Consider the following 12,500-nt stretch of genomic DNA (forward strand, 5'->3'; position numbering starts at 1 on the left):
GCTACGTATCATTTTTTTTTCTCTCTCGACTACATGCATACTTACACGCAGGGAATCAACGGTGTTTGTTAGGTAGTCTGTGCCAACCTCATACTGAAGACTAACAATGATCCACAACACACGCCGTGTGGTCACGACCAAGGGGTGGTGAGCTTAGCGAGGCAAATACGAAGGTACTCTGTCAATATTCCTCACTGGTTGATTCGAGGCGAGATGTGAAGATCTTATCTCTCTGGGGACGTATGAAGGTGAGTGAGAAAGAGAGTAGGAAGGAGGAAAAAAAAAAAGAGGAGGAAGATAGATTTGATAGATAGATAAATGAATAGATAGGTAGGTTGACTAAGTGAGAAATGCATAGTTAGAGATAGGTATATAAAGGGAGAGGGAGGAATAAGAAATGAAAGAGAGAAGAGAGGAGAGAGAGAGATGGAGAGAGAGAGAGAGAGAGATGAGAGAGAGATGCTACTGGGAAGAGAGAGAGAGAGAGAGAGGAGAGAGAGAGAGAGAGAGTGTGTGTAAGAGGAGAGAGAGAGAGATAGATAGATAGAGAGAGAGAGAGAGAGAGAGAGAGAGAGAAAACGAAAGAGAGAAAGAGAAAGAGAGACAAAGCAAAATACAGAAAAAAAGAGGTCTAATAAGAACCAGATAAATACAAAAAAGATCGAATAAAATAGACAGAGAGAGAAATAGACACACACACACACACATAAGCAGAAAGCCACAAGCACGTTACCTCAGAGCTGGAAGGCAAGAGATCATGCTTGAGCCAGGCGATTGCTTGTATGTAAATATTCGCTGTAAGTTATTGGCTATGGAGAACCCAATGGCTATTTTCCATGCGCCTGAAATGTACGGGTTGATTAGGCTATACTTGAAGGTAATCGTAATTATTATTAGTATTAGTTAACATTACCATTATCTTCATTGTTATTATCATTATCCATCATTATTACTATCATCATCTTTATCATCATCATTATTATTACTATCATTATCATCATTATTAGTACTGTTTTATCATTATTTTTATTGTTGTTATCATTATCCTTATTATTATTGTTGATATTATTATTATTACTATTATTATTAAATTCTTATCATCCCTATTATCATCATATCATATGTAATGATAATGATAATGATAATGACAACGAAATTCTTGAGTCTAAAAAAAAATTGCAGCCAACCTCTGCTTTCAACAAATTCATTAAGATCAGTGTCAGATTCAGACTATTTCAGACATCCTTCCTTTGGATCACTTGACATGCCCACTTGTCTGCTCTTTCCATCTCTTTCTTCCTTTTCTGCCTCTATCTCTTCCTCTGCTTTCACTAGGACAACTACTTGAAAGATACGACAACCACTGCAATATCACCTCGCAGTTGCTAGTTACTACTGATCTTATATTATTCATATCGCCGGATTAGCCCTCGACCTTCTTGAGACCTTACTTGTTGGAAATCCTCACGTTCTTGTGCTGGAACCGAAAAAGTGGCCAAAGGAAAATGATTCGAGCGGGGGAAACTATCGTGGGTTGGATGAAAGGTTCTGGTTAGCCTAATTTTCTGGTCGCATTCTGGCGATGGCACCCGGGGTGCTCGGTTACTGTATTACCTGTTTTCTTTTTTTTTCTCTCTCTCTTTCTTTCTTTTCCATACCGGTCAGTCACATGCACATAAATGAATATTTATGAATACATGAAGGAATTAGTAGATTGAAGTGTGTGTGTGTGTGTGTTTGTGTTTGTTGTGAGTGTATAGTTTTAGGTATATATGTATGTACATTTGTGTACATATTTATATTCAACATATGTATTTAAAATTCTTCTATGTTATAACACATAACAAGACAAACATATCTGCGTAACTAGAGAAACACCTACGAATAAAGTGCCGAAGAGCAGAGGCACCGGCGGGAGGTCGTGCGCCAGGTTGATGTCATCGGTGCAGGAGGGGGACCGAGCTGACCAGTGCCTAGCCAGCACTATCCGGCGGAAAGGGAAAAGGGCAGGACACTGATTTCTACACACACAGATAACATGAGATTGTGGGAGAGATGTGTAGAGATGTGAGAGAGAGGTGAGTGATATTAGTGACAATCTGTATTACATAGAGGTGGATACGTCTGGGAGGGTGAGATCTAGATATACACAGATATAGACATACATATATAGTGGATTTGTTATCAGTTAGTGAGATAGAGTGTGTGTGTGAGTATTGATGTAGAGAAACATAGAAGTGATATTCGGTCACACATACAAACTCACACACTACACAACTCACACACACACACTCTACACACACATTAACAAACACTCACACACCACAACCATCCACACCTGTTGTTAGATTGATTCGAGTTGAGACTTATAGTCAGAGAGATATAGATAGATTGATAGATAGTGTGAGATATAATTGTCATACAGACAGACACCACACACACAACATCTCAACACACACACATTCACACTCACAAACACCCACACATCATATAAACAGATAGAGCTATATAGAGTTATATGATATATAAATAGTATATATATATATATATCTATATAGGTACCCTTATACACCACAAAACATAACCACCACACACAAAAAAATATAATATATATATATATATATATATTAGATATATATATTTTATTTAGACATATATGATATTTACTATAGTCTATTTATATATACTTATTTTATATATCTATTATATATATATATTTGTGTGGACAACACACACACACTACATACATACATGACCACACACACACACACACACCACACACACACACACACACCACACACACACAGATATAGATATATATATAAATATATATATATATTATATCACATATATATATATATTATATTTAAATTATATATCTATATATATATATATAATATATATATTAAATATATATATATATATATATATATATATAGCAAGTATATCATATATAATAATATATTCTATATCTATACTATATATATCTATATATCTATATTTATTGCCATATATATAATGTGATAGATATAGATAGATAGATAGATAGATATATCATTTTTTTTTGATAAAATAACCGGGGCTCCAAAACACAAAAGATTTCTACAAGAAACCACTTCCGATGTAATGAAAAAGTCTCATTAATGGCTTCACCAAGGAAACGTCACTTTAAACTGAAAAAGAACCCTTGGCAATCTCGGAAAAATCATAATCGCAAACGCATTGTCAAGTGTATAAGCAAACTTGCTACACCGATGACAAATAAATAGTTATTGTAAATATAGTACGGAACCCACCACTACAAGTCGTTTTAGACAAACTAGTAGTAAATGGTAGTAGTGTTATGGTCAATGAAGTGGCCAGACTAACCAAGGTCATGAAAAAGAAAAGAAAAGAAAAATCCTTAAGCCAAGGCCCACATGCATCTACAGTATTAACGTAAGCATCGAGTGAAGTAATTCTTAGCTAGTTTCGTAACATTACTACTCACGTAAAAACCCGTGACCATATTCTCAGTTACTCGTGATGAAGCTGTTAATAAGAACTTGATTTACTTGATGCCAGTGATTGACGTAGTTTAGTTATGATCATTATAATATATATTTTTTAGATATTCCATTCCATGTAGATTTTCTAATGAGTCAACGCAATTTTGGTGAGAAGGATCACCTAGACTGTCAAAAAGTTACTGCAAGGTTCCATAATGTGAAGGTTTGATCTATCATATCTGCTCAAGGCACCGGTCGATTAAAAGATCCTGAATGGTTATTTCTGACACATGATTGGATATTTACAGATAATAAATAAAAACTTCACGATAAGTTCTATGATAATGACTGGATATCAAGCATTGTGATGGAGCTCCGTGCTAAAAAGGCACAACATACACACACACAACACACACACCAACACACACACACACAACAAACAGTCCGTACTAAAAGAACGCATGCACACAAAAAGCACTAGAGTATGTGCGAAATGACAAGGGTAAACTGCTTACTGCCCCACGGTTGAGCGATTGAGGGGCAGCAACCACGCGGCCGAATTCAAGAGGGAGCAGCAGTCGCAGCAGTGTCCCAGCAGTGATCCAGACACTGTGGGTGACGGGGAGAGAGGGAGTGAGAGAAGCGAGAAGGAGAGAGAGAGAGAGATGAGAGAGAGCGGAGAAGAGAGAGAGAGAGGAAGAGATGAGAGAACGAGAAGAGAGAGATGACGAGAAGAGAGAGAAGAGCGCGAGAGAGGAGAGAGGGAGCGGAGAGAAGAGAGAGAGAGCAGCCGAGCGAGCGAGGATAGGCGAGAGAGAATGATAGAGAAGAGAGAGCTGAAGAAGAGAGCGAGAACGAGAGCGAGAGAGAGAGAGAGAGGAGAGAGAGAGAGAGGGGGGGGGGGAGAGCTGAGAGAGAGGAGAGAGAGAATAAATCGATAGATAGAGAGAGGAGAGGAGAGAGAGAGATAGGAGAGAGAAAGATGATAAATTGACAGATATCTAATTAAATCGATAGATAGATGAATAGATAGACAGGTAGACTAGAGAGAGTGATAGAGTAGAAGAGAAGGTGAACAGTGTGATCAAGGTCATGTGCGATATCCGAGCCCTGTGCCATTATTCGTTTTATGGTACATATTCTCTCCGTCATCATTCAGTCCTTAACGTCGTTCTAACCGGAATCAGTGTGAGGATTTATTGCCCTCTCTTGCAATGGAGAAGTTGCAATCACTGGCCCTCGTACGATTTCCATTTTAATTGTAAGAAGACTCTTCATTCAACGCCTGGAACTTCCAGTGACTTATTCTTACGAAACGGTCCATTAGCTTTCGAAATATAGGAATTAGAGCAAGAAATACATTTCACGGTATAAATTCCTCTTCATACGCTATCTTCCCTTTTGCAGAAAGATTCTCGTTCGGCTCAGAGTAATACTGTTAACTTAATGCTGGAGAAAGCATAGGGTAGTCTAGGAGATTGGATTAGATTATATTCTATTTATATATATCTATATATATATATATATATAATATATTATATCTATTTATAAATATATATATACTGTATATGTATGTATATATAAGTATGTCTATGTAATGTATATGTATATGTATATGTATATATATAAACAATACTATACTATACTTATACATATACATATACCTACATACATTATTATATAATATATATATATATATATATATATATATATATATATATTAGTAATTAATAAATAACTAAATATATATATATTATATATATTATTATATATATATATATTACATATACATATACATATACATATATATGTATAATATATGTTATATATTACATATATATATAGATATATATATATATATATATATATGTATATATATATATTATAGATATATTTATATATATACATATATTATGTCTGTGTGTGTGTGTGTGCTGTGTGTGTCTTTGTGAGTATTGTAGTATGCAATCTATGAATTTATACCACAAATAGAAAGCACCGAGTCAGCATGGCCTCCATCCTCGCCTATCCATACCTATCGTGGGATCGATCTGGCACACTTTGCAGAAAAGCGTGTTTGCCAACGCGGTTTTGTTCACCGCCGATAGCTGAACGTGGGCGCTAGATACCTAGGAGGGGAATCGGGGCTTTTGGAGAAACCACCATAAGTAGGGCGGAGGCCCCAAAGTAATACTATTGTGTTTACTATTCGTGCACTATTAGGTGAAATTGGCAGAACACCAAGTTTGCTCAATGATTCTTTGACCTCAGCATTCCTAAATTATTCATTTAAAACATTATTCACATAAGTCACACACCACACACACACACACACACACACACCACTCACACACACAACACGGGCACATGCATCAAAAAAGCACACCACACACACACAAACCTACATACATTAATACGAACACACACACACCACGGGCAAACAACAATGCAATCACACAGAAGCACAAACGCCTCTCCAATTCCTCCATCCTACCCGCGCTCCCTCCACAACCCAGCCCATCTCCTCACATCCTATCATCCTATTCAATCCCTCGCTCCCCTACTCACCGTTCATTGACATCATGTCCTTCGTTGTGGCCAAGGATATAGTTGTGGACGAAAGAGAGAGCGGGTTCCTTCACAGTTGAGGCCCAGCGGGTCGCGGCTGAAGGATGTCAGGATGTCCGCGCGGGACCGTAGGCGATAGAGCGGAGGAGGGTGGCGGAGAAGAGCGAGCACGAACAGGATCGTGGGGGTAATTCGTTGTGGGAACGGCGGTCTGCGTCGTTCGGGAGGGGGTCGTGGGCGGGGGTCGTGGGAGGGGGTCGTGGGAGGGGGTGTTGGAAGGTATTCGTGAGATGTAGTGTTTCATAAGTTGGAATATCAGACACTTAGCTATCCGTTTTATAGGGTTAGGAAAGTAGTAAACTGTTTATATAAATATTCGCTACAATTAAAAGCGTTAATACCTACTCAGCACACCACCACGCACACACACACACAAAACACCACACAGACCTGAAGAACGCCTGGACGAAGTTCTTAGCGTAGAGGTTAGCGTTGGCACCTGACACCGACCCGGCAGGTTAAACATAGGGCAGGAGGCGGTACGTGATGACCCAAACCCCGTAGCGAAGAGGATAAGTGTCACAGCGAGCCAGGCGGGTGTCCTACTTGGGCTATCAAGGGTCTTGATCCTGTGGGAGGGAGGGGAATGAGAGACGGAGGAGAGGAGGAGGGATGACGGGAGGGAATAAGAGAGGAGGGAGGGAAGGAGGAAGGGGATGATGGAGGGAGGGGGAATGTGAGAAAAGAGATAGGAGGGAAGGATTGAGGGAATGAGAGAGAGCGGAGGGAGGAAATGGGGGAGGGGGAAGGAGGGAAGGACGGGAAGGGAGGGAAGGAAAGAGGGAGTAAGGAACGGAAGGGAGGGAGAGGGGAAGGGGGGAGGGAGGGAAGAGAGGGAAGGAAGGGGGAAGGGAGGGAAAGAAGCGGAGAAGGAGCGAGAGAGGGCTCTCAGGAGGGGGGAGGGCAAGGAAGGAGGGGAAACAGGAGAAGGAAAGGGTGGAGATAGAAGGCCAGGAGGAAGAGAGAGAGGAGAGGGAGGGACGGGTAAAAACGGGCAGGAGGGAAAAGAGGGGATTAAAGGAGAGGAGAGTGGGAAAGGGAAAAGAGGCGCTCAATGTAATGATACGAGAGTCTAGAGTCATATTAAATGTGATGATAATAGTGATGATACTAATGACGAAAATAATAGATTCTATGATCGAGTATAGGCAGATACTATGAAAAGTAAAGCTTACTAGAGGAGTCGTATCAACGAGGAATATTCCACAATAAAGAGCTCGAATAACATAAGAAAAGCTAAAGACTCAGTCGTAATGATAAGCAATATCAAAAAAACATTCAGGATTCAACACTTGTGGGGGGTAACGATGATATAGCACTGCACAGGCTAGTATCATTTTTTTTTCTCTCTCGACTACCATGCATACTTACACCGCAGGGAATCAACGGTGTTTGTTAGGAGTCTGGGCCAACCTTCATACTGAAGACTAACAAAGATCCACCAACATGGTCACGACCCCCCTGCAATACGAAGGAATCCTCTGTTCCAATATTCCTCACTGGTTGATACGAGGCGAGGATGTGAAGATCTTATTCTCTCTGGGGACGTCTTGGACGGTCGAGTGAGACAGAGGCGGTAGGAGGAGGAAACAAAAAAAACGAGGAGGAAGATAGGGATTGATAGATAGAAAATGCATAGATAGGTTAGGTTGACTAAGTGAGACACTGCATAGTTTAGAGATAGGTATATAAAAGGGAGAAGGAGGATAAAGAAATGGCAGAGGAGAAGAGAGAGAGAGAGGAGAGAGAGAGAGTGAGGAGAGAGATGTGAGAGTAGAGGAGAGAAGAGGCGACGAGAGAGAGGAAGAGAGAGAGAGCGAGAAGAGAGAGAGAGAGAGAAAGCGAGAGTAGAGAGCGATCGATAGATAGAGAGCGGAGAGAGAGAGAGAGAGAGAGGAAACGAAAGAGAGAAAGTGGAAGAAAGAGAGACAAAGCAAAATACAGAACAAAAAGAGGTCTAATAAGAACCAGATAAATACAAAAAAGATCGAATAACATGACAGAGAGGCGAAATAGACACACACACACACACATAAGCAGAAAAGCCACCAAGCACGTTACCTCAGAGCTGGAGGCAAGCGATCATGCATGCGCAGGCGATTTGCTTGGTATGTAAAATTCGCTGTAGTTATTGGCTATGGAGAACCAAAATGGTCTTTCCATTGCGCCTGGAAATGTACGGGTGTTAGGGCTATACTTGAAGGTATCGTAATTATTATTAGTATTAGTTAACCTTACCATTATCTTCATTGTTATTATCATAAATCCCTCCTATTACTCTCATCATCTTTATCCGCATATTATTTTACTATCATTATCATCATTATTAGTCCCTGTTTTATCATTATTGTTATGGTTGTTATCATTTCCTTATTAATTAGTGTTGATATTATTATTTTACTATTATATATTTAAAATTCTTATCATCCCTATTATATCATATCATCATATTCTTATATTATCAATATATTATCATTATATCTTTATCTCCTATTATCCTATATGTTTTTTTCGTTGATATTATCATGTACTTCCTTTTCAATTATTATTTTCTATGAATTATCATTCATACAATTACTAATACTACATTATTCTCTTCAATATACCCTATCAAATTATGATAACGATAGTAACAACAATGCTAATACTTTAATAATTGATAATAATGAAAATAATAGCAATCATGACAATAGAAAAAAATAATTGATAATTCTAATTATTCTAAATCAATGATAAAGATGATCTTTATATGTAATAATAATTAATATTAATAAAAATATATATATCAGACAAGTATCAGACAAACAAAACGCACTAACATGGAAACCAAAACTCACACAAACATCATTGCAAATACATATACAGTCAAAGATACAAAGACTCACCCTCTCGCATTATGGCCTCCTATCAAGATGCAGGGTCGTGGGAGTCATAATGGTCGAGAGGGCCACCAGCACTCTAGTATGCCTATGAAAGACCTGCAATCAAGACGAACTAGTCAGACAAACAGATCGTGTTTTGTTTTTGTTTAGCTTTTTAGGTTAAATTATATTGTTGCTTCTTTATTTATTATTGATGGCATTTGAGGGTGTTTGTTTTTATCTTATTATCATTATTTGACTGGTTAGGCAAATCAAGGGGGGAAAAATGATATTTAGATAGATAGATTGCTAGATAGAGAGAGAGAGAGAGAGAGAGAGAGGAGAGAGAGAGAGAGAGAGAGGAGGAGAGAGAAGAGGAGAGAGGAGAGAGAGAGAGAGAGAGGAGAGTTAGAGCGGGAGAGAGAGAGAGAGAGGAGAGAAGAGAGAGAGAGAGAGCAGAGAGAGAGAGAGAGAGATAGAGAGAGAGAGAGAGAGAGAGAGAGAGATAGAGACAAGCAGCAGAGAGAGAGTGAGAGAGAGAAGAGAGAGAGCGAGAGAGCGAGAGATAGAGACAGAGAGAATATCGAGACAGAGAGAAACAGGAGCGAGAGAACGAGGCGAGAGAGAAGAGAGAAAAGGAGAGATAGAGAGAGAGGAAGAGCGAGAGAGAGAGCAGAGATAGATAATAGATAGAGAGAGAGAGAGAGAGCGTAGAAGATATAAAGAAAGATGGATAGAATTGCAGATAATTATCTAATTAAATAGATATATAGATGATAGATAGACCGGTAGAACATAAGAGACGTGATAGAGATATAGAATAGAAGGTGAAACAGAGATGATCAAGAGGATGTGCTATATCCCAGCCACCGGTGCGCATTATTGTTTTTATGAGTACCATATCTTACGTCATCCATTCAGTTCCATTTAAACACGTCGTTCTAACACCGAATCAGTGTATGAGGTTTATATTGGCACTCTCTGAGCAATGGAGGAAGTGCAATCAAACTGCCCTCGTATAACGCGATTCCAGTTTTAATTTGTCACACTCTTCATTCCTAACCGCTGATTACAGTCCCTACTTATTTCTTCTACAACGTACATTACTTTCGCGAAAGATATGAAATTAGAGCTATAATACATTCATGGTATAAATCCACTTTCATACGCTATCTTCCCTTTTGCAGCGAACGGAATTCCTCTGTTCGGCTCAGGTTATACGGTTCTAAGGCCTGGAAAAGCCTAGTAGTCTAGGAGATTGAGATTAAGATTAAATCTATATATAATATATATATCTATAGTATCACACAATTATATACATAATATTTAAATATTATTTTATAAATATATATATACTGTACTAATGCGATGTATATATATGTATGTATATGTAGTATTATATGGAATTGTATATGTATAATATATATACTATACATATAAAAAACTAAAAAAATAAAGAAAAAATTTTTTACATATACACATATACATAGACATACATACATAAATATATATATATAGTAACATATATTATATATATATGATATATACTATATATATATAAGTAAATAAATAAATAAACTAAATATATATTATATACATATCATATATATATATATTAATACATATACATTTACTGATACATAGATATGAGTAGAATTATATATGTATATATTTACATATATAATATATATAAATATATATTGTATACTATAGAGTTAGATTATATATATATATATATATATATATACTAGATATGTCTGTGTGTGTGTTGTGTGTGTGTGTCTTTGTGAGTATGTTATGAATAGATAGGAATATATATCCTACACAAAAATAGAACTCACCGAGTAAGCATATGCCTCCTCCTCCGCCTTTTCATACCTATCGTGATCGATCTGGGCACACTTGGCACAAATGAGTGTTTTGCGCAAACGGCCGGTTTTGTTACACCGACCGATAGGCCTGAAAGTGGCGCTAGATAAACTAGAGGGAATCGGGCATTTTGGAGATACCTACCATAAGATCTTTGATGAGAGTGGGCGAGGACCAAAGTAATTAATATTGATGTTATATCAGAAGCAATATAAGTGAAATTATGGGCAAGACACAACCTAAGTTTTGCTCAATAATTCTTTGACAATCAGCATTGCTAATACTTCATTCTTAAACACTTACTCACATAAGCACACACACACACACACCACACATACACTACACACACACACACAACACACACACCAGTGGCACATGCCAACTAAAAGCACACACACTCACACAAACATTACATACATTAATACGAACACACACACCCACACACTAGAAACAAACACACTATGCAAAACACACACAAAGCACTAAACGCCGCTCCGATGCCCCATCCTACCCTCGCTCCCATCCACAACCCAACACCTTCGCCTCACAATTCCCTATCATCCTCATTCTAATCCCCATCGCTCCCTACTCACTCATGACATCTTAATTCGCTTCTGTTGTGGCCATGATATAGTTGAGTGAACGAAGAGCGGGCCTATCCCCCAGTGATGGCCACAGCGGTCCGCGGCTGAAGGATGTCAGGATGTCCGCGCGAGGATCCGTAGGCGAAGAAGCGAGGAGGGTGGGCGCCGGAGAAGAGCCGAGAGACGAACAGGATCGTGGGGGATAATCTGTGGTTGAGTGGTACGGCGGTCGTGAGTCGGTTCTGGTCGGGGGGTCTCGCGTGAGGAGGGTCGTAGGGAGGTGGTTCGTTTCGTGGGAGGGGTCGTTGGAGCGTATTCGTGAGATGGATGTAGTGTTTCATACGTTAGGGAATATCAGACACTTAGCTCGCAACGTTTATATAGGGTTCAGAAAAGTAAGTAAACTGTTTATATAAAATATTCCGCTACAATCTAACTAGCGTACAAGCGTTCAATACCTACTCAGCAACACACACATACGCACGCCACTACATAAACAACACAAAACACACACACACAGACCTAAGAACCGCCTGACGAAGTTCTTAGCGTAGAGCTTAGCCGTCCTGGCCCACCTGCACCGACCCGGCAGCGAGCAGGTCAACATAGGGCAGGAGGCGGGACGTACTGGATGGACCCAACCCCCGTTCAGAAGCGGGAGAAATGGCCCAGCACGAGGCAGGCAGAGCGCGGTTGCTGCAATTACCTACATGAGGGCTATCAAAGGGTCCTTGATACTGTGGGAGGGTGGGAATGAGAGAAGGCTGAGAGGAGGGAAGGAGGGTGAAGGGAGAGGAATATGAGAGGAGTCTGGGAGGAGGAGACACAGGAGGATGGGGAGGATGGAGGAGCGAATGAGGAGAAAGAGATAGGAGGGAGGACCATGAAGGGAATGAGAGAGGAGGGAGGGAATGGGGGAGGGAGGGAAGGAGGAAGGGAGGAGGGGAAAAGGGGGGGTAGGGGTGGGGGAGAGAGAGGAAGGGAGGGAGGGAAGGAGGGAAGGAAGGGGGAAGGGAGGGAAGAAGAGGAGAAGGAGAGAGAGAGGGATGAAGGAGGGGGGATAGGGCAAG

At 39.6% G+C, this 12,500-nt stretch overlaps 1 protein-coding gene across 1 annotated transcript in view; it reads right to left on the reverse strand.

Moving 5' to 3' along the window:
- LOC122254249 (nose resistant to fluoxetine protein 6) overlaps positions 1–12,500 on the reverse strand; it is a 50,593-nt gene that overhangs the window by 17,077 nt on the left and 21,016 nt on the right. The window lies entirely within an intron of this gene.

The sequence above is a fragment of the Penaeus japonicus genome, unplaced genomic scaffold (assembly GCF_977035675.1).
Source record: "Penaeus japonicus unplaced genomic scaffold, GWHDUDI00000001_assembly GWHDUDI00000001, whole genome shotgun sequence".
NCBI classification, from domain to species: domain Eukaryota; kingdom Metazoa; phylum Arthropoda; class Malacostraca; order Decapoda; family Penaeidae; genus Penaeus; species Penaeus japonicus.